Source organism: Lygodium microphyllum, chromosome 8 (assembly GCF_053477565.2).
Source record: "Lygodium microphyllum isolate KBCC chromosome 8, Lygodium_microphyllum_v1.1.10, whole genome shotgun sequence".
Taxonomy (NCBI): domain Eukaryota; kingdom Viridiplantae; phylum Streptophyta; class Polypodiopsida; order Schizaeales; family Lygodiaceae; genus Lygodium; species Lygodium microphyllum.
The window spans coordinates 9,116,269-9,144,263 of record NC_141142.1 but is presented as its reverse complement, the minus strand read 5'-3'; positions in this window follow the sequence as shown (position 1 = coordinate 9,144,263).

Genomic DNA, 27,995 nt, shown 5'->3' with positions numbered 1-27,995 from the left:
ATGAATCGTGCCGCGTTGCGGAAAAGCGTGGGCCACCACAGTTGAGACTGCAATACTTTTCGTGCTATCGTGTCTCTGCTAAAGTGCCCTCTTGCAATGCCGTCGTGTGCTTGTGAGAGCACATTGTGTATCTCATACTCCCATACGCATCTGCGCAACAATCCGTCTTGCCCCTGCCTATAGAGTTGGCCTGCTATCAGCTGATAGGGCTGGATCTTAAGGATTAATCGCCTAAGTCAAGATTTTTCTATTGGTCGGTCAGGCAGTCCGTGCTCAAGCACTTGGACTACGTCATTTGCCCAATATGGCATTAGATCAGCCTTAAATAGATCTCTCTCGCTGGACAGGTTAAACAGATGGGCATCAGGTAATTTATCAACAATACCTTGTCCAGCAGCTTCTCCGGTGGGAATGCGTGACGTGATCAACCATGTAATGATGTTTTCCCTTTCGTACCACCACGAAGAAGTTGAACTCTAAAAGTAGAAGGAGCCATCGAGCTATGTGTCCTGTAGTGCAAGGTTTGTTTACTAGATAGAGCAAGGCTTGATAGTCCACAAAGAAGGTAAAGGGCATGGCCAAAAGATAATACTGGAATTTCTTCACAGCGAAAACCATGGCTAATCCCTCTCTTTTCGTCGTCAAGTAGTTCATTTCCATCTCAGTGATTTGTCTGCTAGCAAAGCTTACTAGATAGTCTAAATTGTGTTCGCCACGTTGGCACAACACTGCCCCCAGGGCAAACTTGGAAGCATCGATATGCACGTGGAACGTGATGGTCCAATCTGGGGCTCGTAGGATTGGTGCTATGGTTAGAGCCTTCTTCAGTTCTTCGTATTCCCGTTGGCATGCTTCAGTCCATTCAAATACAATAAGCAGCTTGTACAAGGGTCTGGCGATCAATGCATAATTCAGTACAAACCACTGATAGTATCCAGTACGGCCTAGGAAGCATTGAACTCCCTTGTAGTTGTTCGGGGGTGGAAGGTCAACAATGACCCTGACCTTCGAGAAGTCAGTGGCAATGCCGTTCTTCGACACCACATGCCCTAGGATGCATCCATGCTTCACGCAAAACTGGCACTTTAAGGGGTTCAAGGAGAGACGATATAAGCGACACCACTCAAAGATTGCTCGGAGTTTGTCTAAGTGTTCGATCCAAGTCGAGTGGACACAGAGGTTGTCGACAAAGACTTCTAACTCCTTGCAAAGCATGTCCTTAAAGATGGTGCATATGAGGCATTGGAAAGTGGCAGGGGCATTAGTCAATCCGAAGGCATGACTATGTAAGCAAAGATGCCCCACTTAGTGACAAAGGCAGTCTTATGCCTGTCCGCAGGATGCACTTGCACCTGGTTGTACCCTGAGAAGCCATTCAGAAAACTGTAGGCTTCCTTGCCTGCCACTCTCTCGAGCATATGCTCAGTGTATGGCAACGGATAGTTGTCCCTCTTGGTAGCAGTGTTTACCTTCTTGTAATTGATGCACACTCGGATTTTTCCATTCTTCTTTATCATGATGACTATGGGTGATACCCAGTCTGTGTGCTCAATTTCGTAAATGAATCATGCTCTCATAAGCTTATCAATCTCTTCCTTGACAGCATGAGCATGTTTTGGATTCATAGGGTAGGGTCGCTGCTTGACCGATGTTGTGTCTAGCGTCATGGGTATGTTGTGAGTCATGACACTCGGATCTACCCCCTTAAGCTCTTCTAAGGACCAGGCGAACACGTCTATGTACTCTCGCAAGAGAGTGACAAGACTCGTTTCTTCTTCATTAGTCAAGTCATCGGCAATGAAGACTGGCCGGGGTGTTTCCCCTTCCTGGGCTAGGTCCACCTCCTTGACCTTGGCTGGTCCCTCAATTGGTTCGCTTGTTTGTGCTTGAGGTTTGGCACCTAACAGAACTACCACCCTATCCCCTTCTTTGAATTTCGTAAATCATTTAGGGAGGTCCTGTGGTTTTCGTTGTTCTTACGTTCAAGTATCCCTAGGTTGTTTTGCCTTTTCCTGCCCTAATCGTTTGCACCTCAGGTGGATAGGTAGGTCCCCCTTGGTACATCTAGTTGTGGGCGGCCTAGGGATTTCTAGATCACTATCCGAACTAACCTCTAATTTAGATTTGAACCCTCCGTCTTCGCTAGAAGAGGTGGTCTCCCCTGGTGGGCGCAGTTCAGATGGTGATTCAGTCCTAAACACTGATGTCATTCCTGGCTAGGCTAGTCCTGCTTACTCAAGGTCTATGGCTCCTACGTGTTCCAACCAGGCGCGATCACATTCCACGCGCATGACTCGTCGATCCATCCTGAAGTTACTCTTTTTCTGCGGCTTGGAGTCTGCTCGTATTTGCTCTATTTCATGTCCTTCAGTGTCGTATTCCACGATATCTACCTCACCCTCACTTTCATCACTCAAGGATTGACAGTCTTTGTATTCGTCGTTAGAATTCTCTTCATCAGACTTATCGTCGTCTCCTAGGGCTTGGTATATCTCTGGTCATTGGTCAGGAACCAGGTCCCAGTTATACATGAGGTTTAAGTCATGCACTCTGGTCCATTGCCACTTGGATTCATCTAAGAGATCCTGGAATGGTTTGAAATTTGCAGCTAGATTGCCAGGTAGCTTGTCCGTTAGGTATTCCAATATCTCCTAGAGTTCCCTTTTGTTGGTTGGGACTTGGAAGTTTACGGGCTTCGGTTTTCCATGAAGGCTTCCTACCATCATGCAGACTGGTACGGAAGGTGTGTCATTAGCCTTGCCGATTGTTTTGATGGCTTGCTCATATGCCTCGTGATCAGAGAATGGCAGGTCGATTGTAGCAAGGACATGCATCCAATCCCGCTCGTCCTCTGGGCATGGGATATACTTGGTCAAGGGCCCATAGGACTTCTTGACCTGAGCATTACCCTTGAGCATAGCAAAGATGGCATCTAAGTTGATTGGTGAGGTCTTCCAGGTGTCCATCTCTACTCTCACGGCATCCGTCCTATTGCCAAGGAAGATCAAGCCGCTACCCCAATCTTCGATGACTCTAGCATTGCACATCTAGGGGCGGCCTAATAGGATGTCATAGTCCACTCCCTTCATGACTATAAAGTCAACGGAGAATTGGACACCTGCGATCTTCACTGGACAATTCTTAAGCACCCCAAATGGCTTAACTCTCATACCGTTTGCTAGTGTGACATTAAGCCTAGCAGTCTCAATGGGTGGGTTTCCCCAAGTCTGAAGCACTGTGTGGCTAAGCACACTAACCCCAGCCCCCGTGTCCACAATTCCCTTCCTCGTTGTATCGCCTAGGGCTAAAACCGGTAAGACCGCATGCATCTCGAAACCTTCCCAGAAGGCATTGACGTGCAAGGATTTAGGCATAGAGTGCAGCGTCAAACTCGGTATTTGCATCTCTGCATCATGATCATGAGGGTCTGTCGTGACCTGCTCTTGTGACCCTTCAACCCACTGCTTAAGATCTTGCAAAAGGGTGGGGTGCTGCCTAAGAAGATCTCCCACGCTAAGTGTTACAAGGGTAGTTACCAACGTGGTCATGAGATCGTTGGGTGTTTGTCTCTCTCCTAGACTGGATCATCCCTCCTGACCAGTGGCCATGACTGAACCGCGGCCCTGTAGTGCCAAGGCTTGGCCTTAGCGGCACTGCTTGTGGTGCAGTTGCTTCTCCCGACTTTGGTTGTGGAGGTGAGGTTGGCGTACTCATGCTGGAGAGGTCATCGATTTCGTCCTCTAGGATGGGCTCAGCATCTTTTAAATGCTCTTGGGCTTCCTTCACCCATTCCTTCACCTTTTCTATGGCCTCTAATTGTCGCTTTAGATGTGGGTATTCCCCTACCTTAGCACTTCCTTTTTCGATCGTCTTAGGGGCTGAAGTTTCTGCCTCTGCATCAAAGACCTTCTTTCCAATGGGCAGAGTTGTAGCACTCTCCGCTTTTAGTGTGATTTTAGCTTCCGATCTCTTCCTCCTCCATCTACGGCTCTTTTTTCCTATCGAGGCTGCATTGAGATTGCTAGGTCCTGGCAGAGAGATGTCAGTCTGCTTCGTTTGGGCACGGGTCATGACGTGCAGTGGGATAGGCATGGCCTCCCCATCGTGGTTCTCGACACCAAACAGCCCCACTAGGACATATGGCTCATTGGTTAAGTTAGACGATGGATTTTGCCTTGGGAAATCAATGAAGAGATGGGTGATTCCACACTCAGCACACCTTTGGTCAGTCTTATCTCTGTTTTGCTGCTCCCTTTCAGGGCAGCGCGATGAGACATGACCTGGGTGATCACAAGTCCAACAGGTGATTGGATCATGCATCTGCCCTCCTAGACCTTTACCTCATCCCCTTCCTAACGCTATCACCGGTACGAGGTGATAATCCATGAGGAAACATTGCCCTCATTGCCATGCGAGACATAAGGGCATATGTAAGCTTCTTCCTCGTTTGGTTCTTCCATATAGTGGATAGGAGCGTCACTCAGTGGATGGGTTATGAAAGGACCATGTGGTCTAGGAATGCCTGTAGGATTTATTTCCATCCTAGGAACAACCGGCTTAATGTCGTTAGGCTCCCCTTCCGAAAAATGGCTGCGGCCTGTTTGCTAGGTAAGGCTAGCCGTATGGTTGCAAGTATGGAAGTCTCCTTGGCAATCTACAATGCACGACATCATGACCAAACCTACCGTAGTTAGTGCAAGGTCTTGACCTAGGGTCTTGACACTCGGCTAGCAAGTGGTTTCTGCCACATACACGCATTGGACGTGTGGCCGTGTTGGTCATCTCAACATGTCTTGCAACTTGGCTAGTTCCATCTTAACGTCAGCCAAGTCTAGGTTCGCCTCAGTGGTTTTCCCCTTATCTTGGGATGATGAGACTGATCGCTCACTCAAGGCTGACGCTCTCTTTGAGCTTCGCGAGTTGGTCTCTTCTAGGTTCATGTTTCTGGCGCTCTGCTCCTTCAGCTGATCGTCAACTCGGATGGCTTCCTCAAAGACCATAGCTAGTGCATCTCGCTGCAAGCTCTAGTTGCTTGCCAAAGCCTTATATAGTTCCTCATTCTGAATCCCGCTGATGAATACAGTTGATACTGCTCTTTTAGTCAGTCGTTCTCCAGTAGGAATTCTCTTGAAGAGGCTCCGCACATGGGTCACGTAATCATGAATGTCCTCCTTCTCTTTCTGTTTGACGTTCATCAAACACACTAGTAGATTATCAGAGTATCCGGGCTTGGCAAATCTCTTAATGAAGAGATCCTTGAGGCCATCGAAGTTGGCTCACTCTGCGTTATCTAAGCTTGTATCCTACATTCTACCCTTGTCGCCTGAGCAAAGCCCAAACGCTTGAGAGCATTGAGTCAGGTCGTTGAGGCTGTTGGCTTCGTAGACTTGCTCGAACTGCTCAACAAAGCTGTATGGATCGTCATGGGGTTGGTACTTATCAAGTTGCTTGGCAACGATAGGGATTTTAGACTGGCTCTTTGAGCCTTGGTTTGCTCCTAATCCTGCCAAGCAACAATGTTGCTAGAGCCATGGCACTTTGCTCTGCAACCGTGTTATCGAGCAGCCGCTTCATGAGAAGCTCACTCAACGTTAGGTCTCCTTCTAGTGCTCTCTCATGGTCCGTTCGATTTCTGCCAGCCAGGTTCAGCACCCGTTGCATCTCTCGCAACTCCATGCTTTGCCTTTGGCTCCTAGCCTAATGATCCCTATTATACTTAGCCATGCTTTGCAATGCTTTGTGGGCTAGCTTTCTCTCCTCTTCTAGATCTGCAATGATAGCGTCTACTGCCCTGCCGCGGTGCTCATACAGGCATGAGCGTCGTAACTGCTGACTACTGCTGAATACCATCTGAAAAGGCTCCTAAGTCGAATTCCTCGTTAGATCTGCGGTCTGAACTTTCTTCTGCCATCGTCAAGTTATCGTTCTCCACCAAGCTATCGATCAAGTTCAATAGACTTGTCAAATCCAGTTTGTCGGTGCCCCTTGCTTGGTCCTACTTTTGCATGTTGATGCTTCGTCTGTCTTGGGTCCTCTCCTACTGGTGGATTCCTTGAGTGGTTTATCGGGGTGAGTTCCTTCAGTTATTGAATCAGTCCTCAATTTATGGCCACTCAATGTGTGTGTCTTTCCCTGTGCACTTGTGCTCAATCAGGCTTTTAGTTTTCTTAAGTGTACTTCAAGTGCGGAAATTCAGGGTGAGTGCAGCAACCAATTTCTAGGTGTCTTACGCACTCTCGCGTTGTTTCGGGCCTAATAGGCTTATTGGTCAATTTTTTGGCCGTCTCGTCAGGGTTTAGGGTTTCTCTAATATGTTGTCTCGTTAGTTTTTGGTCCAATCAGGCTTTACAACTCATCGGTTTTCGTCTAGGTCTCTAGGTCTAGCAACTGACTACTTCTAGCTGCTAAGCGGCTGTGCCCTATGATTTTGCCTATTTCGTGTGCCAGAATCAAGTTCTGAGCGTCCTAAGGGCTTTCGACAGTTTGCGCCGCTGAGTTCTAGCCGGGTTAGGTCAAATTTCTAAAAAATTGGCAAAATTCTTCACTCGGTCCAATTGGTCTGAATTGCAGGGTCTGAGTGGGTCACTCAGACGGGCCCGAGGTGCATGAGCTGAGGGCCGAATTTGGGACTTGGACAGGGTGGACTCAGACGGGCCGAGGAATGGACTCGGATGAAGTCACTCGGATGGATTGGCTCGGGCCGAGTGGTTGATTCGGACAAGGTTACTCGAACGGGCCGAGGCAAGTGGACCAAGGGTCGAGTTTGACACGTGGCAGAGGGCCAAATTTGTCCATGGTCCGAATGGTAGACTCAAATGGGCCGATTAGGGTTCTGGCCGAATGGGCTAAATGGCAAGGGGCCGAGGGCCGATTTTGGGACTCGGCCCAGAAGTGACCGTTTGGACAGGCCGAGCGCGGCGCACATCAACAGCACGAGTTTGATTTCGATCGTTTCTTGTGATTCACTCAATCGTACCACGCACAAACCTCCAAATCCTACCTAAGGGGGTAAGAGAAGGGATTCATATACTTGGATAGAGTGGCGGGCTCGTCGTTGGTGCGATCAAATTGAATCAGGTGATAGCTCTCTCTCTCTCTCTCTTTGACATGAAATGATTGCAAATGAGTCCTCCCTTGGCCTCTTGGCTCTTATACCCCTTCCCGGGTATGGTGTTGATGCCCTCAATCACTCACTTGCCAATCTTAGGCATCACAAGCGAGCTTTTTGCCATTTTTGCACAATTTTTGCCATGTTTTGCCATGTTTTGCAATAGTAAACCCTACCCTTCTCCGGTGCAATTTCCTAATGCTATCCTACTCTAAATGCAACAAGAATCGAAAGCAAAATACTAAAATGATTTTTCCATGTTTCCTAATCATCAAACAAACAAAATAACCCAAAATACTTACTTGTTTTGAAGATAAAAAACACCCAAACTTCCTACCTATCTCAAGCTCCATTTCGGGGATGAATCCCTTACTTTTATGCTCGATATGAGGCGCGCAAGTGCTCAAGCTTGAATCTGTTGGTCCTGGAAATGGAACCAAAATGTGGGAGCTTTCACTCAACCACCAAGACCCACGGACTGCTTATTGTTTCAAGCGTTCCAAGCGAGCTCTAATGGCTATCTCTCACCTAGCCGACGTGTCGTCGATCCTATGAGTGTAGTGAGCTTACCTTAGTGTCGATATGAGTTGCCTCTTCTCTCACACACGTCGATAGCTCCATGGTCCTAGATGCTAGCTCAAGCATCCTCAGGCCTCCTCCACCTCCAAGCTCCATCCTCCATAGCCGTGCGCACAAGAAGAGAGAAGGGAAGAGAAAAAGAGAAGAGGAGATGGTGGAGAGCTTCACCCTCTTGATCCCTCACTCTCACACACTCACTCCCTCACACTCTCACACTCCCTCTCTCAAGAGCACACATAAGCAAGAAGGTGAGAAGGAGAGAAGAAGAAGAAGACTCTTGTTGCCACACACCAAAGAATGATCTCTTATTCACTTTTTGAACTTTATATATACAAACCCTAAAATCCCATGGGGACCCATCCCTTTTTTACATGACCAGCCATTGTGGCAAGGTCCTTTTTCCATTTCCCTCTTCTAGCCTTGTGCCTCTAGCCTACACGCATCCAATATTTTACAATTGGCACACGAGGGAACGTGGCGCTCTTTTACAAGAGTTTGTCGATTTTTTTAAGGCGCCTTTTCATTTAAGGTTGCGCTTTTTGCCCCAGTTCATCTTTAGAGGCCACCTGCGTGTCGTTGCTCTTCTTCCATCTTTCTTTTGCTTTTTCCTCCATTTTTCCACCATCTCGACGTGGGGTTAACAGTGTCCCCAATGCTCATGGATTAAGCTATAGACACAGAAGTCATCGAGATACACCTCAATGAAATCATGCAGATGATTTTGGAAGGCAACCATCATTACTTGTTGGAAGGTGGTTGGAGCATTACAGAGCCCAAAAGGCATCACTCTATAGGCATAAGTTCCCCATTCTATTGTGAAGGTTATTTTGGATTGGTCCTCTTCGGCAATTTGAACTTGGTTATATCTATTGAATCCATCCAAGAGGGAATAGAGCTCATGGCCTGCCACTGTGTCTAACAATTGGTTTGTGAAAGGGATAGGGAAATGATCCTTCTTTGTCTTCGAGTTCAGCTTACGAAAGTCCACACATATTCGAAGAAGTTTTTTGTTCTTCTTGGGTACAACCACAATGGGCGAAACCCATTCACTGTTAGCCACGAGATAAATGAACTTAGCTTCAATAATTCAGCCTTCACCAAAGCAGAGTAATTAGGATTCATACGCCGTTGTCTTTGCCTTAAAGGTTTGGCATCAGGCTCTAGGTCAATGTGATGTTGGCATACTGTGGGATCAATCCCCTTTAGGTCTTTGTATGACCAAGCAAACATGTCTAAGTTCTCCTTTAGTAGGTCTCGCAGGACCACTAGTTCTTCTTTTGGAATATTGAGACCCACTTTTAGGTGACATTCAGTACCATCAGTATCCAGGAATGTCACTTGCCTTTCACCTTCCACTTCGCAGATGAATGTCCCATAGATTGCTTCTCGGTAGAGGTGTGACTCCTTCAAGGGAGTAGTGTCTGTTGGGGGTAAAGGCGCCTCCGCCTAGCCGCCCATGTATTACTACACTGACAGTCACCGCCACTGCACACTGCAAGTGGCGACGCCCGTCACCATCACTTTATTCTTTATTCTTTTAGTGACAGTTTGAATAAAGGAAGGCCCGGTCACACATTGTGACTGTTGGAGTTCCCATTTCTTGTCTCTCTCTTTCTTGCTCTTGCTCTCCCGCCATAGTTCTGGAGTCCAAGCTTCGATCCTTCTCTCCCTTTCAACTGGTATCAGAGCTCGGCTTCCCGACTCTTGAGCTTGGTTCATGGCATTCTCAACTTCCCATCGACTCCCCACTCACATTGGGTCTCCTTCCCGGCAGCCATATCCGACTCCTTTGAGCTCCCGTCACTCCCCGGCTTCCCAAGCTTCTTCCTGGCATTTTTGGGCACCTTCAGGGCATTACATAAGAAGTATTACTTCATTCTCCACAGGGTTTTGTATTGTTTTCAGGTTACACAGGCTGTGAACAGTTTGGGGCAGCCACCATTGAAGCTCCATTGCTTCATATCTACATTGCCCTTGATCAAGACCCCTTGAGGCTTGATGTGTGCCCCCTTGGGCACCTACTTGAGCCCCTCCTCCACCCCAGTTGTGCCACATGGGCTACAGGCCACCTAGGATAGTAGCACGTTGTTTGCGCCTGATTCCAGGATGATCTCCATCTGCATCACACCAGTACTCCTCAAGCTCCAGGCCATTGGGCACTTCAATAGGCTTCATTTGAGGCATTTGCACATGCTTTGATGCTTGGTATCAAAGGTTGAGCATTGACATTGCTTTTGGTCTGATTAAGCACTATTTTGGGACTGTCATAATAGTCCACAGACAGTTTATAACAGTGCTATAGTAACATTTGATGTTTATGCTTGCCCGGCATTGTCATTTGATGCCCGATTGATCCCCTATGATGCCTACATGTTAAGGGAATGTATGCCTATTGTTTGGCAACCATTTGGAGCTGATTTTCATGCTGAAATTTCTCAGTTTTGATAGTCATTCTTGGCTATCATAAAAGCGGGCTGAAGCTATTACACATGCCTTGGGTTATGCCTATTGGTTCCGGCCTATGTCTTGGATATATGCCATGAAGTATTGATCTTCGGGGTATGATTTCAAGCTTGGATTTCATTCTGGATGCTTTATAAAGAGCTTTGACATTACGCACCCATTGACAGTGGTATATGCTTTGACAGTGATGCTCCTTGGGTTTATGCATACCCGTTGCCTACGGCTTGATGCTCATGTCACGGTTGATTACCCTATGCATACGTTGAGCTTGAGTACTCATTGAAGCTCTATCTTGGATGCATTTTGGATTATCTGGAGTTGTCTTGGATGTTACTTGGCTTGTCAGAGTTTGGATTGGGATGCATTTGATGTCTTACATGCTTATGGATGTTACATACAGATGCTCTACCACCTACATGTTCGGGATGTACTATTGATGTATTGTCTTGGACTTATATCATTGGCACTGTGTCTTGCCTTGGTTTGAGCTCTTGTACATACGGCTTTTGTGCCAATGGGAGCATTCTTGAATGCTTATCAGACATTGAGCAAGCAGTGCTTTTATGCATTGAGCAGTTACATGCTATTGAGTAGTTACAGACACTTGAGACTTTGGGATTTCTTACATTTTGGGATGATACATTATATGTCTTAGTTCACTGTATGCTTATGAGCTGAGTCTCAGATTTGGATCCGTATCTTTGTGAGCTGACACCTACTTGTATCAAGTTTTGGTAGTGGCAAGCCCCGTTGACTGGGGGTGTGCCTACTCACTGGCAGATGTTTGTATGACATACTTGGGTGTTGGTTTCATGATTATAGACTGTCATATGCTTATTATGTTATGCCCGCATGATGCCGGCTTTGGTCTTGGCAGTATCTAATTGCCTTGGGATCCGATTTCGGTACTATTAGCTCTCAATTACTGAAATCTATAATTTATTACAGCAAGCATATATGTATGGATTGACATGGATTTTTCATGCTGAAATATTTTGAAATGATGTACTTTCACTATTACATGGTGGGCAGCAACTTTGGTTTCACTTTTCTTGCCATTTTCTCTCGATTTTGGTGATTTTTTTGTCATTTTCTGCAGTAAACAGCAAGTAGTTTTGAACGGTCTACAGTTTTCCAGCCTACATTATGGCGAGTTCGTCCACTGATCATGCTATTTTCAACATCACTAAGCTTGATGGTATAAATTACTCTTATTGGAAGAGCCAGATTTGGCAAGTGTTGGTGCAGAAATCGCAAATCAAATCTTTGAGGGTGAGTGGGCATCCGCCTACAACTATGCCAGATGAGGAATGGCTTGAGCTTGATGAGTTATGCAAGTCCACTATTGTATTGTCTCTCACAGAACAGGTTCATTACAATGTCTTTGAGGAAGAACAAAGTGCATGGCAGTTGTGGAATAAAATCAAGAATCTCTATGACAAGAAAAGTCCAGCGAGTCAGATGTATTGGCTAAAGCAACTTATGGATCTACGCATGAAGGAGAATGTGACGATGCCTGCTCACTTGAGCCAGTTCCATGCTATACTCAAGAACTTGACTTCGCAGCAGGACATCACTTTTGCAGAGGATGTCACTCCTCTTTTCTTACTTAGTACTCTTAATGAGTCATGGGATGTATTCCGCACTGCATTATGTGCCTCTACTGCTACCTTGAAATTATCTGATGTTGAGAGTGCTCTTCTGCAGGAAGAGGTTAACCATAAGAATTTGGATGCCTCTGGTGTGTCGCATGCTATGATAGTTAGAGGCAGGAATGATGGATATGGAAAGCATCGCAGTGGGAGTGGCCGTGAACGGGATTCTCAAAAATCTCAATCCAAGTCTCATGGGAAGTCACATAGCAAATCCTGTGGCAGGAATGCAGATGTTACTTGTCACCATTGTGGGAAAAAGGGCCATATTAGGCCACAATGCCATGAACTGCGCAATGAAAGGCGCAAAGATAAGGGGAAAGACAAAGTGTAGGATAAGTCTTCTGATCGCAGCATAGTGCCTACAAAGTCCAGTGTTAAAATTGAAGAGATCAATGTTATGCAGCCTGAGGATGTTGATGATGATGATTATATCCTTGCAGCTTCTTCTAGTGCTTCGCATATGACAGAGATGCACTCTATGTATGCACAATGTTGGCTCTTAGACTCAGGTGCATCCTTTCATGTGGCACCTTGCCGAGAGTGGTTTCATTCATATCGTACTGTTTCGGGTTCTGTGCGCTTGGGTGATGATAGCTCTCTTGATATTGTGGGCATTGGTGATGTTAGGCTGCAATTTCCTTCTGGCAGCAATTTTTTTATGCAAGATGTACGTCATGTACCTGCTTTGACACGTAGTCTCATGTCAGCTGGACAACTGGATGACGTAGGATATCATGTATGTTTTGGAGACTTTGCATGGAAGATCACTCGTGGCAGACTTGTGATTGCGAGAGGTGCCAAGGTTGGTAGCCTCTATCCCTTGATTGTATCAGCTTCTTCCCTTGATCATGTTTTGTCTGTGTTGAGAGATCGAGCTCCACTTGTGATATGCCAGGGTGACCGTTGTGCATTTATGTCACCGACTTGTCAGCTGCAGATGCGGTTGGTACACCGCCCATGAATAATAGCTAGATGACAGCTATCCTTATCTACTCTAGTTCGTGGCTCAGTTAGTATGCCACCTTAGTTATTTGAGTTTGGTTTCAGACCCATATATAGGATTCTTCTATTTCTTTATATGAGAGTTCTTTTTGGCTTACACAACTAAGAAGAGGAAAACTGTTTCCAGCCTCCACCTCTATGTGTATTCCCCCATTGTGCAAGCAAGAAATCTACAAGTGAGACTCCTTCCTTCTCTCCCACAATCTTGACATGGTATCAGAGCCTTGTTTGTGGTTAGGAGTTCAAGAAAGCAAGCCAAGCTCGCGGTGTTCTGGTAAGAGGAGCAGTGTTGCTTTCATTTTCTGTTTTGGGAGCAGATCTCTACAGGTAGCACAGCCGGAAATTGCAAGAGTGCATTGTCTCAGGTTGAGACGCCCTTCGCGGTGAAGCAAGAGGGCAATATATGCTGTGGGAAATGGCTTTAGCCCTTGGCGACCCTATTTTTTTGATTTGAGGCCATTTCGGGGCATGTTTTGGAGGCAGAAGTTTTCTGCACGCACTCAGGAAAAGGCCCAGTTTTATGCTGTGCGACCACTGTTCTACAGGTCGGTGAAAAGTTACTGTAGAAATTGCATCGTATGCTTGTGTGCAGAGACATTGGGAGTTACAGAATCATCCTTGTTGCCTATTGATGCAAAATCGTCACTAGGAAGTGACTGTGTGGTCAAATACCACTTTCTTCAGTTTTGCAGATTAGCCCTTATGAGGCTGAAGCTGTGTTCTTTGCAGTGATAGAACTTTTTGCAGTGTTCTGTAATGGCGTCTAATTCTCTCTCACAGATTGTCACTGAAAAGCTTGACAAGAACAACTTCCAAGCATGGAAGTTTAGAATGACGAATTTCCTTATGGGAAAAGGATATTGGGAATTTGTTGCAGGAAATGAAGAAGAACCAGTTCTTCCTGATGTTCCCAATCAACAGCAAATGCAGGCATTTAAATCATGGCATGAGAGAGCCAGGAAAGTTATGTATTGGCTGTCTATCAGTATTTCATCAACAGCAAATGCAGGCATTTAAATCATGGCATGAGAGAGCCAGGAAAGTTATGTATTGGCTGTCTATCAGTATTTCAGACTCTATGATTGTGCATATTCAGGATGCAGGTATGCCAAAGGAGGCATGGAATACTTTGTCAAAAATGTATAGCACAAATACTCAAGCCAGCAGCTCAAACAAGAGTTGCATAATGTGCAAAGAGAAAATATGAGCATCAATGACTACCACATGAAGGTGAAGAAGATTGCATATGCACTTGCTTCCATTGGGTCACCAGTGGAAGATGATGATTTAGTTTTTGTGACCTTGAATGGTCTGGGAAAGGATTATGCACAGTTTCAAACATCCATTTCCGTCCATGAAAGATTTCCTGATTTTGAGGAGTTGATTGCTCTTCTAATTTCTGAGGAGCAGAGAAATGGTGGTGCATCTTCTTCAGGAGGAACTTCAAAAGAAGTTGTCTTCTACTCAAATGCTGGAAGAGGTAGAGGCAGAGGTAGAGGAGGCCGATCTGGAGGCCGCGGTAGAAATCAGAATATGCAGCAAACTCAAGAAAACCAGTCCTATGGAGGAGGACGTGGTAACTCTAGAGGCAGGGGGAGCCAAAGAGGTCGTGGTTAATGGCAAAGATGGCAAAATGCAAACAGCAATGTTGAATGCTACTACTGTGGTAAAATGGGTCATATGGCTAAAGACTGCTATAAAAAGCAGAATGACATCATGAATGGAAAACTGCAACAAGGAAATTATGCATCTTCTAGTAGACAGGGTGATGACAGAAATGAGCATTTGTTTATGGTGCAGCACATGAACAATTCTGTGACAAGTGCAGAAGAAAGCAACGATGTATGGTATGTTGACTCAGGTGCATCAAACCACATGACAGGTCATGCAGAATGGATGGAGGATGCAAGGAAAATGGAAAAACCAGGATTTGTGGTGGAGACTGGTGATGATACTGCACATCCTATTATGCAAATTGGAAAAATTCCTTTGTCTATGCAGAATGGGAAAAAGAAATACATGTCCGATGTATTTCATGTCCCGAATATCACCAAGAATCTGGTTTCTATTGGTCAAATGGTTGAGCAGGGCTTGCAGGTCAGATTTAATCCTCATGGATGCTTTGTTGAGGATATGAAAAATAAAGGTCGCTTGATAGCAAAAGGAAAGAAGAAGGGCAGAATGTTTACATTGGATGTTGCAGACATGTCTGAATTGAGTGCAGCAATGTTTGCATATGGGACTGGTGTAGTTGCAGATATTGATATCTGGCATAAACACATTGATCATGTTAATATACGGCGACTTAAATCAATGCAGGCCCAAAATATTGTTGCAGGATTGCCTAGATTCAAAGTTGCAGAAATGCATAAGGTATGTGAAGCCTGTCAGTTTGGAAAATAGGCAAGGAAACCATTTCCTAGACATGTTCAAGAGAGTAAGAAGCCATTGGAATTAATCCACTCTGATGTGTGGACTACTAAAGCTGCATCTCTTGGAGGCTGTCATTATTTTGTCACTTTTATTGATGACTATAGCATAAAAGTTTGGGTATATTTTATGAAAAAGAAAAGTGAAGCTTTTGGGCATTTCAAAACTCTTAAAGCTATGGTTGAAAAAGAAACAGGCCTGCAAATAAAATGCCTAAGGTCAGATGGAGGGGGAGAGTACCTCTCAAATGAGTTTGCAAGGTTCTTGCAGGAGCATGGCATAAAGCAGCAATATTCATACAGTCATACCCCACAGCAAAATGGAATTGCAGAAAGAAAAAACTGGCATATTGGAGAGGTATCTCGTGCCATGCTCAATGAAAAAGACCTGCCAGATTTTTATTGGGCTGAAGCAGTTGCTACAGCAGTCTACATAATGAACAGGACTCCCACTGCAGCAATACATGGAATGACTCCAGAGGAGAGGTATACTAGTAGGAAACCAGATATCTCTCATTTGAAAATCTTTGGTTGCATTGCCTATGTTCATGTGCCAAATGAGTTGAGATCCAAGTTGGATCCAAAAGCTGAGAAGTGCATCTTTATTGGTTACTCTCTGCAGCAGAAAGGGTATAGATGCTATAACCCTTCTACTCGTAAGTTTACAATGAGCAGAGATGTTGTTATTGATGAGATGAGTAGCTGGTATAAACCAGTAAATGTGATTGATGATGTAGATGCACAAAATGGTAATGCTACACAGAATTCACAGCAGCAGTCACAAAATATTAGTGGACCTGGAGTGTCCTCTAGCAGTGGTTCACATTCTTCGCCATGGACAAGCAGATTGAGATCAGGAAGAATCTTCTCAAAGCAATGCAGATAGTGGTATGTAGGTTTCACGAAAAGGAAAAGAGAAGGTAGATCAGCCCATGTTTGATGTGAATGCAGGTCACTCTTATGTGGATGGTGAATCCAGTGGCTCAGAACAGAGCATTGATGATGAGTTGGGTATCCCCTCTATTGTTACACCTAGAGTAAGGAAGACCAGGGATGTTTTGAGAGCACCTGGAAGTGAGCCTACTTTGCGTAGCTCTACTAGAGTTAGGTATCCTGTGGATAGGCTAAAATATGATGGATTTACAGCCATCCACTATGCATATATGATCAAAGTGATACAGGAACCAGAACCCACTTTTTTTGAGCAAGCCATGGGAAAAGAAAAATGGGAGAAAGCCATGGATGAAGAAATGGATGCCTTGGAAGCAAATGCTACATGGGAGTTGATACCTTTGCCTAAAGGTAAGAATGCAATTGGCTGTAAGTGGGTTTATAAGGTGAAGCACAATGCAGATGGTTCTGTGAACAGATACAAGGCAAGATTAGTAGTCAAGGGGTATGCACAAACATATGGCATTGATTATGAAGAAACATTCAGTTCGGTTGCAAGGATGGCAACCGTAAGAGCAGTCATTGCTATGGCTGCATCAAAGGGATGGTCTTTACATCAGATGGATGTAAAGAATGCCTTCTTGCATGGTGATTTGCAAGAAGAGGTCTATATGGAGCAGCCACTAGGTTATGTGCATGTTGTTCATCCTGAGTTTGTTTGCAGGTTGAAGAAAGCCTTGTATGGCTTGAAGCAAGCACCTAGAGCATGGTCTGACAAGATAGGATAGTATCTTGTCACTATTGGCTTTCAGATTTCCAAGGCAGATTTCTCACTTTATGTGAGAAAAACAAATAAAGGTATTATGTTACTTGTCATTTATGTTGATGATTTGATTATGACAGGTGACAATGATGAAGATATCCTTCATGTGAAAATGCTATTGAAGCAAAAGTTTGAGATGAAGGATTTGGGAGAGCTGTGTTATTTCTTGGGCATTGAGGTGATTAGATCACCAAGTGGGATACAGCTCTTGCAGAGGCAGTATGGATTGGACATGTTGTCCAAATATGGGATGACAGGCTGTAAGCCTATTTCAATTCCTTTGGAGCAGAATGTGAAGCTGAGTGCAGATGCAGGTGAGCTTCTGGAAGACCCTACTATGTACAGACGCATAGTAGGAAGTTTGATTTATATGACTATTACCAGGCCAGATTTGAGCTATGTTGTTGGATTGGTGAGTCAGTTTATGCAGGCTCCAAGGAAATCGCATTTGGATACGGCTAGACGCATACTCAGGTATGTGAAGTCCACATTGCAGTATGGACTATTTTATGAGACTGGGGTTCAAATACAATTACATGGATACACTGATGCTGATTGGGCTGGTAGTATTTCTGATAGACGATCTACCAGTGGGTATGTGTTCGCTTTTGGGAGTGCTGCAGTCACTTGGAGTAGCAAGAAACAGCCTACAGTTGCCTTGTCGAGCACAGAGGCTGAGTACAGGGATGCAGCAATGGCTGCATGTGAGGTAGCTTGGTTGCATAAGCTACTTTATGATATGCATCAGTCTACAGATGGGCCAGTTGTCATTTATTGTGACAACATGAGTAGTATACACTTGGCAAATAACCCAGTCTATCATGCTAGAACAAAGCACATTGAGGTGCATTATCACTATGTGCGGGAGAGGGTTTTACTAGGTCTTATTGATCTAGTTTATGTCAGCATCAGGTAGCTGACATATTCACGAAGGCATTGGGCACAGAGAAGCTGCGCAAGTTCAGAGACCTGCTTGGTGTGCAGGAATTGGGATTGAGCTCGAGGGGGAGTGTTGAGAGATTGAGCTCCACTCGTGATATGCCAGGGTGACCGTTGTGCATTTATGTCACCGACTTGTCAGTTGCAGATGCGGTTGGTACACTGCCCATGAATAATAGCCAGATGATAGCTATCCTTATCTACTCTAGTTTGTGGCTCAGTTAGTATGCCACCTTAGTTATTTGAGTTTGGTTTGAGACCCATATATAGGGTTCTTCTATTTCTTTGTATGAGAGTTCTTTTTGGCTTACACAACTAAGAAGAGGAAAATTGTTTTCAGCCTCCACCTATGTGTGTATTCCCCCATTGTGCAAGCAAGAAAGCTACAAGTGAGACTCCTTCCTTCTCTCCCACAATCTTGACAGTCTGTGGGTTCTATCCCCCATGTATCTCTTTGGCATGCGTGTTTGGGCCATATGTCTTTGAAGGGAATGAAAATGCTTTCTGGTTTTTGCAATACTTACCGTCCCTTGATTATGCATGTTTTGATTCATGTGAGCATTGTCTTTATGGCAGGCAGACTAGGTCTACACATAAGAAGTCTGGTAGGCCACGCATGAGTGAGCCCTTGGCATTGGTACATTCAGATGTCTGTGGGCCCATGCCTTGTCAGTCTATGGGTGGTGCAAAGTATTTTGTTGCGTTCATAGATGATTTTTCACGGAAATTTTGGGCTTATTCCATTAAGCTGAAATTCAATGTCTTGGATGTGTTTCAGAGATGGCTTGCATTGGTTGAGAACCAGTCTAGGTATAGGCTAAAATGCCTATGGACAGATAATGGGGGTGAGTATGTCTCATGTGCTTTTGAGCAATTATGTGATGAGAGGGGTATTAAGTGTCAGTTGACCGCCCCCTACACCCCCCAGAATGGTTTGGCTGAGCGGATGAATAGAACCATCGAGGAGCGTGTACGTAGTATGCTTAGCCACGCAGGCCTACCACATAGCTTTTGGGCTGAGGCAGTTAGTATAGTTGTGCATGTCGTAAATAGATCACCTTCTAGTGGTCTGTATTTCCAAGTTGCAGAGGAGGTATGGACTGGAAAACCTCCCTCTTATATGTGCATCTCCGTGTCTTTGGATGTGAGGCATTTTGCCATGTGCCCAGGGACAAGAGAAGTAAGCTAGATCCTAAGAGTGTCAAATGCATTTTCCTTGATTATGGGGATGCAGGCGAGATGGGTTACCGTCTTTGGGATCCGCAAGCGCGAAAAGTCATCCGCAGATATGATGTAGTCTTCCATGAAGACAAGATGCATCGGCAGCTTGAGAGAGTTGTTGAGATCCGCAAGGTCATATCTCAGGAGGAGCCGAGAGCTCGTGCACAGCCAACTGGACAACCTACAGCTACAACAGATGCTCATGGTCAGGGTGTTGGATAGGCAGCTGGGCAGGTAGCAGAGCCTACCGTGAGACGGTCTACTAGAGCCAAATGTCCACCTGATAGATTTCAGCCCTCGATGCATTATGTCTTGGTTACAAATGCAGGAGAGCCTTTCACTTATGATGAGGCTATGCGCAGGGGTGACAGTCACTCCTGGGAGAGGGCTATGCAGTCTGAGATAGACTTCTTGCATAAGAATGAGACTTAGGATTTGGTTTCCTTGCCTACGGGCAAGAAGGCTTTGCCATGCAAGTGGGTGTACAAGCTGAAAAGTACCCCTGGACACCCCAAGCTGGCATATAAGGCTAGATCGGTAGCAAAGGGTTTTAAGCAAGAGCATGGTGTGGACTTTGATGAGGTCTTTTCTCCTGTGGTTAAGATGACCACCCTGCTCTTAGTCTTGGCTTTGGTTGCTCAGCTTGACTTGGATTTATACCAGATGGATGTCAAGACGACTTTCTTACATGGGGACTTGCATGATGAGATTTATATGGAGCATCCTAAGGGCTTTGCAGAACCTGGCAGGGAGCACCTAGTGTGAAAATTGAAGAAAAGCCTTTATGGCTTGAAACAGGCACCTAGGGAGTGATATCATAAGTTTGATACCTTTATGCAGTCACAGGGCTATAGCCGGAGTGCTATGGATCCGTGTCTTTACACGAAGAAAGCCCATGATGGTTCTTTATTGATTTTGGTACTCTATGTGGATGATATGCTGATAGAAGGGAAAGCTCATGATGTGCTAGATGCTCTTAAGGCTCAACTCAAGAAGAGCTTTGAGATAAAAGATCTGGGACACACCGCTCACATACTTGGTATGCGCATTAGACACGACAGGCATTAGGGACTCCTCTACTTGTCACAGAGGGAGTACATTCATAAAGTCCTTGAACGCTTCCGCATGCAAGATGTAAAGCCTATTAGCTGTCCATTGCCTTCTTATGTGAAGGTTTCACAAGCTGATTGTCCGCAGACAGATGAGCAGAGGGCCGAGATGGCCAAGATTCCCTATGCATCCGTAGTGGGTATTCTTATGTATGCCATGATAGCCACTCGTCCAGATACAGCCACTCATCCAGATATTGCCTTTGTAGTTGGTGTTGTGGCATGCTATATGGCTACACCTGGCATGAAGCATTGGGATGCCGTGAAGGGTATCATGAGGTACATGAAGGGCACTGCAAATATGTGCATATGCTATGGCAGCCAGGATACAGGAGTCGTGGGGTACACTGACTCTGATTATGCAGGGCATGCATACAGTAGGAAGTCCACTTCCGGCTATGTATTCACATACGCTAGAGGTGTTGTTTCTTGGATGTCCAGGGTGCAAAAATGCACGGCCCTTTCTACTACGGAGGCCGAGTATGTTACAGCCACTGAGGCTTGCAAGGAGGCCATTTGATTGGGTCGTTTGGTTGTTGATATTGGTATTGATGCTATCCCTATACTACATTCGGATTCTATGAGTGCTATTCAGTTAGCCAAGAATCCGGTCTTCCATGCAAAGATGAAACACATTGAGGTCAGCTATCACTTCATACGTGGGGTCGTTGAGGACAAGTCTGTTGATCTTGTCAAGATCTCAATTGACCAGAATCTTGTAGATCTGCTCACAAAAAGCCTCTCTAAAGAGCGCTTTGCCTTCCTCAGGAGGTTGATGGGCGTGGGATGAGATGACGTCTTTCCTCATCCTATTGTACATGTGTACATGTTGTACTGTCTTTTTCTTTTTCTTTTCACTCCTCACTAGGGCAGATTCGCCTTTAAGTGGGAGGTTGTTGGGGGTAAAGGCGCCTCCGCCTAGCCGCCCGTGTATTATTACACTGACAGTCACCGCCACTGCACACTACAAGTGGCGGGCGCCTGTCATCGTCACTTTATTCTTTATTCTTTTAGTGACAATTTGAATAAAGGAAGGCCCAGTCACACATTGTGACTGTTGGAGTTTCCATTTCTTATCTCTCTCTTTCTTGCTCTTGCTCTCCCACCATAGCTCTCGAGTCCAAGCTTCGATCCTTCTCTCCCTTTCAGTGTCATTTCTGATGTTCCACTAGAACCCATGTCCTCCCTCTGAACAGATGACTCATTTGTCTGTTGAGATTGCTGGAAGGGTATCAGAGCTTTGTTTGTTTCTATGTGGGTGGTGATTTCTTCTGGACTTAGGGATTCATCTTCAGAGGATGCGTCCAGGAATGTCACATAGCACGGACCTTTTATAAGCCGTGGCTCTAATGACTCAAGTTTCTATTGACAAGGGGCATCATCATTCTCTTTTCTCCAAAATGACTGGTCAGGGCAATAGGAGCCACTGGTAAACTTAATTTTTATACCTTTGATCCATTGCTTATGCAGATTCTGCATACTTTGTGGTCCATTGGTCAACCCAAATGGGACCATGGTCATTCCATCAAACAACCCGAGATCTTCGGCCTCTCAGGTCTCTATAGGGACATCAACACAATTATCTGCTATCAGAGGAACTTCTTCATCTACACTTTTATAATCTGCTTCATTTTCTTCCTCATTATTTTCATCCTCTTCCTCTGGAGGCTCTGTCTTTGCTTCTGTAGAGGCTCTATAGGAGAAGAGCAGATCCTCCACCTCTACGTCTGCTTCTGTCTCTGGCTCTGTCTCTACCGACTGCCATGTAATAGGGAGAGTAGTACATCCATGCTTCTATTTCGCTATCAGAGGTGATTTCAGAAGTCAATTCGGGTGGAGGCAGGAGGTATTCCCCCATGGACAAAGACTTGGCTTACTTTGGTAGTTGGCTTACAATGCCCACTGTTAGGGACTGTGCCTCTGTTTTCTTGGGAAAGATATGTTTAACAGCCTCTTCATCTCTTGATGTACCATCTGTTACTTCATTGGAGTCGGTTATGACTTCGATGGATGTGGATCCATTTTCTTTTTGTGATCCATACAATTTCAATACCACTTTATTGGGTCCTTTGCCTAGGGTTAGGATTCCTTTGAACTAGTCTGCATTGGCTATTGCCTCAAAAAGCCAAGGTCTTCCCAACAACAGGGGGTGTGAGGTCTCATAAGAAGTTGGTTTGACCACCAATAGTCTCTTCCTATAAGGGTTGTTTTTACGTATGGGAGGATGGCCAACGGTTTAATTCTACTTTGGTCTGCCAATTTGATAAGCCACTGTGTAGGTTGAATTCCTTGCAAACCTAGATCCTTCATTGCCACATCCGTTATTATGTTTACTGACGAGCCTCCATCAATCAATGCACTTGAAATAAAGCATTCTTCTATCCATACACTAATCTCTGGGGTTCCAGAATCTAGGAAGGCGTTAGCCACATCCACTTTCTTCACAGGTTCTAGGGCCTAATTAGTCTTGATCGTTGTTGAAGGAGCAATCCTTAATCCATGTCTTCTTGTCAATATGCTTTTGAATCTTTTTCGGCAACTAGGAGATAGTATCAGCAATTGTCAGAATGTTAAGTTTGGTTAAAAGGTGTCTAGGTATTTGACTAAATCATTCTCTTTGATAGGATCCACAAGCTTTTCCAATCGACTGGGAAATGGAGCCATTCCCACTTTTATCTTTCCTTTTTCTTCTGGCAATGGTAGCATCGGCACTTCCTCTATTTCTGGAGGTGCTTCTGTATCGTCTATCTCCTGGACCTCTGGTCCTATTTTTGGGACTGTCTCTGTGACTCTCTATGGCATTGCAATGCTCTGTACTACACTGTTCTATCCTGTACTGCTCTGTCCCTCTGTTGGCAAGTTGAACTTCACAGTCTTGGCAGGGGAGTTGTTCTCTTTTTGGACAATTGTTTCCTTCTTCTTGGCACACGTGATAGCGGCTACTTCCAACTCTACCAAATTGGAGGCAGGCTCTTGTGCCTTCTGCTGGCTATCAGTGGCATTGGCCTTTATAGGGGGGCTGGACTTGGATAGTCCTTTGCAATGTGGCCTTCTCCTTTGCATCTGCTGCATAAGGGCTTGTAATCCACAGATCTTCTAGGGTTTGGAAAATTCGGGGAGAAGTGACCCTTTTCTCCACATCTGTAACATTCCACCTCTGATCTCTTAGAGTATCGTCCTCTGTAACTTTGAGAGGGAAATCTCCTTGGACCAAAATTAGGACCAAACTCCCTAGGCTTTGGTCCAATGTCCTGCATTGTGATTTTGGATTCTAACAAGTTGAATCTTGTATTTTCATCTTTCTTTCTTCGTTCATGCATCTCTTTTAGAGAGCAGATACCCTCTGTATGGTTCTTCCTCAAATAATAGGAACAGAAGGCTCCAGGAATGGGTACATTTAGTGGCTAAATGTCCCACTTGATGGCACTTTCCGCACCATGTATTAGAACACATCACATCTCTCCCAGCTCCTGCAGGAGTAGATATATTGGCAGTATTCACCTTCAGTGTTTGTAGCTGCTTTGTAATCACATCCATAAGCTCTTTCTTGATACTTGCAACAACTGAGTTGGATAAGTAATCCTTCAGATTTTCACCTCCTGAAGTACTTGTAGTAGGATTTTGGGAAGCTATTGTAATTACTACATATATAGGTTGGGTTGATCCAAAGGGCCCTCTATTCTGGTTCTGATTCAAAGCTCCTGTTGAGACTTGGGGTTGTTGATTCCAATTGGAGGGTTCCACTATTGTTCAGTCACCATTGGAGGAATTGTTTGAGGCCACTGTTATTGTGATTAAACCATCATTTGAGGCACTGTCGTCTGCGGTGACCACTGTGGATTAGGTGCATTGTACTGCAGGACTATTTGCATTTGGGGATAGGGGTAGGAAACTATCCTTGGGACTATATTTGGTGGGTATGCCATTCTTCGCATGGGAGGAGATAAGACTCCTCTTCCTGGAGTCATTGACAACCTTGCTTCAACTTTTTCATATAATCTTGCACCTTCCACTGCAGCTTGCAAATTAATTGGTCTTCTCAATTCCATGAACTTGTAAACTTCTAGTTATAGGCCTCTTAGGAACACTCCTTTCTGGATACCTTCGTCCAAATGATGGTTAGTCCATATCTTTAGGATGGATTCCATTCGCGAGACATAAGCTTCTACTCTTTCTCCAAAGGATTGATTTAGGTTCATGAATTCCTCTTGAATCCGCTCTTCAAAACCTTCACTCCTGAATTTAGTGAGGAATGCCAACTTCAGGTCGTCCATATGCCAAAAGTTCCTGTTGCCTGTCTCTCATACCATTGAAACACCGCGCATTTAAAAGTGGCGAGGAATATTGCTAACCAATACTCATGGGTTCTGGCATTATTAGCCACACATACTATCATAAACTCTGCTACATGAAGATTGGGGTCTTCATTGTACTCTCCCTTAAAAATTGGCAATGGGACTACATTTGCTAGCCTATCATCAATGTTTCCAGGACGGATCTGACTAGGAAGGGGACCTTGAGTTGCCATGGGGACTTCTGTAAAGAGTGCTTTTAGGGCATCAAAGGAGGCTTTTGTTTCAAGCTCGTTCTCAGCCTTGATTCTTGCATTCTCTCTTCTCATGTACCTCTGGACTGGTTCTAGTGCTTGCCTCTTGATTGCGTCATTCATCAGGGGTTTGGCTCCAACCAGTTGGTGTGTACTCAACAGAATAGAATCAAAGAGGGGCTTCAATTTTTAGAGGACTCTCTAGCAAACATCTCTTCTACTTCCTTCTTCTCTATGTCTCTAAATTCAACTTTCAACCCACTATAGAGGGGGAGATATTCCATTCTGAAAGTATCAAAACTCATTCTTCTTAGTATCATTGTTGTGCCATCATTATAATAATGCCAGCTTCTGAGGGTTTCAATAGTGTATGTTATGAAAAACACTCTGTCTACCAAATTTGAGTGGGTTGATAATTGGACAAATAGAAGATTGTCAGAACACCAAACATCCCACGTATCTTGCTGTTGAGCATCCATGAACAAATTCCAACTCTTTTCCTTCTTCTTTTTGCGAACTTCCACTGACCACAACTCCTGAAGCTTCTTCATAATCTCCCACTTAATGATGTCTGAAAACTTCTCAATGAATGCCAAATCTTCCGTGGATGGTCATTCTTTCTGCTTTTGCTCTTTAATTTGTTCCCAAACAATTTGCCACCAAAATGCACGTCTCTGTTGCTTCAATAGGAAGAGGAAATAGTCCACCATAGAGCTTGCATCATGATGGTAAATATGTTTCTGCCATTGTGGGATGAACTTCTTGTATAAAGTGGATTTTTGCAATAAGAATCTCCAACTCTTCAGTGGAAGAAGGAACTTGGCAAACATCCATTGAATTATTCTCTTCTTGGCAATGTCATTTCCTTCATTTTCAGCCTCTTCTGATGCTTGTTGATGGCAAGTTTCCCTAGCTATGCACCAAAAACATGGAGCCCCAAGAGGAACACAAAGGAAAAGGGAATTATACTGCAAGAAAATCTATCTTGTAACATCAACAAGCTCTTATTTCATTCTTTTGATGACCAAAACAAGGAAAACAACAAATCTTCACACAACATCATAGTAGATATCTCCCACGGATTTGATAGAATCAACCATAATCTTCAACATCTTCATAGAATCCATCAATAAAACAATGAACATAAAAGAATACACTATTTTTGAATGGAAATCAATCACATAGTATTCATCTTCATTGTCTTCATAGTTTTCTCTCTCAATCTCTCATAGAAAGATATATTATTTTGATAGAATTGGCTCTCTCTCTCTCTCTCTCTCTCTCTCTCTCTCTCTCTCTCTCTCTCTCTCTCTCTCTCTCTCTCTCTCTCTCTCTCTCTCTCTCTCTCTCTCTCTCTCTCTCATACATCATCTTCTCACTACAATACTCAATAATGGCACTTAATAATCCTTCTTAGATCGTAGATGCCCAAGAGGTATGGGAGGTATGAAAGGGCAACAGAGCCTCTACAATATCTCTTCATAGCTCACTACTTCATTGTCACTTTAGCCTTCTCTCCAGCCTTCAGCAGCTGCTTCTTCCATTTGCTTTAGCTCTTTTGAACTTAGATTCATCCTTTCTAAAAGTTAGAAAGCTTTTCCAAAGTCACACATAAATTCTATAGAACACTTACAGAAGATCTACAAGGCAGAATAGAATAGGAACAGAGCAGAGACAGAGGCTCTATAGAAAGTCTACAAAGGGCATATAGAGCTTCATATTTTCACTAAGAATCATCATGAGCTTCCAAAACATAATTAATATCATCCAAAAACACTCTCAAACACTTCCAAAACAACCAATCATCACTCAAAATCTATCAAAAATCAACCATTTAGACCTCAAAAACAACAAAAATCAGTCAAAATTTTAGTCTTTTTCCTCTCTCAACATCAATGAAGGATTTGCAGCCATCATAGTTTCACTTCTTTAGCCTCTTTTTTAATCTTTCTTTTTAGTCAGAGATAGTAATGACATTGAGCTAGGAGTGAAGTCATGAACTCAAGCCGAGCTGAGGAAAGATAAAGAAGAGCTAGAAGAGCAGAGACAAGGCTAGGCCATGCCCAACTGAGCTATGATACCATGTCGAATGAGCCGGATCTAGGACATGGCAGTTAGTTATGGTGGATGAAAGAAGAAGAGTAAACTCATGATGTAGAAGACAAAGACACTCTTTGTTACACAAGTGAATTAGGTTCCAAGATTGAGACTTGGACTCATAAACACAATCTTGTGTATGTGGACAATGACACTGACACTTTACTAATAAGAAAAGAGTACTATCATTGCATTAAGAAAAGGAAGCAAGTACAATGCTTTATAGGAAAGTAGGGAACTATAGTAGGCACCACTGTGCATATGGGATAGGTAAGCCTGCATGTCCTTGGCCCTAAAGCTCCATACAAAGAGGCTGTTAGTGATTGTGATTGCTGAATCTCAACATCTTCATCCTTCCTCTTTCTTTTCTTCTACTTCTCCTTGAAAAGAAACAAATACAAACATGTGAGAAACAAAAGCCAACATCAATAATGAAGCACAACTTTATCATAACCCTTCTCTTTCGACTTCTCATTCAAGTGCCATAGCAGCATTGTTTGTTAATGTATAATCTCAATCAAGTAGTTGTGGAGATCAGCTTCTTCATTGGCTACACACCAAAATGAAGACAGCTCTCCCACGAATAGAAATGCACACAAAACCAAAGAAACATCACACAAAATCTATTTATATGGCTTTGTCATTGATCTCAAAACATGAAAGAAATCACAAATCTTACTCTTAATAAATCTATATGTATGGCTCTGTCATTAATCTCAAAACATGAAATAAACCACAAATCTTGCTCTTAATAATGAAGAGACTCATTATTTTCATTAGACATGTCCATCTCCATTGCAAAAAAGAAAAGAGGAAATGAGAAAGAGAAATTCCTACTCAAAGGAGAGATCTTGCTCTTAATAATGAAGAGACTCGTTATCTATACTACATTATTATTTGAGCTATAGGTTCGGGAGGTATCAAAGCACCAGGAAGCTCCCAAGCCTAGCTCCCAAACTAAACCAAATTCTACATATTCCATTGATTGCTCACATGATTCAGGGTAGAGAGAAACATAAGTGGTTAATCACTCACATGATTGGGGTCAGAGAGAGAGAAACGTAATCTCTTTTCACTACCTCCTCCTCTCACTCTCACTTTCACGAACATCAGGAGCACAACAGGAGGATCAA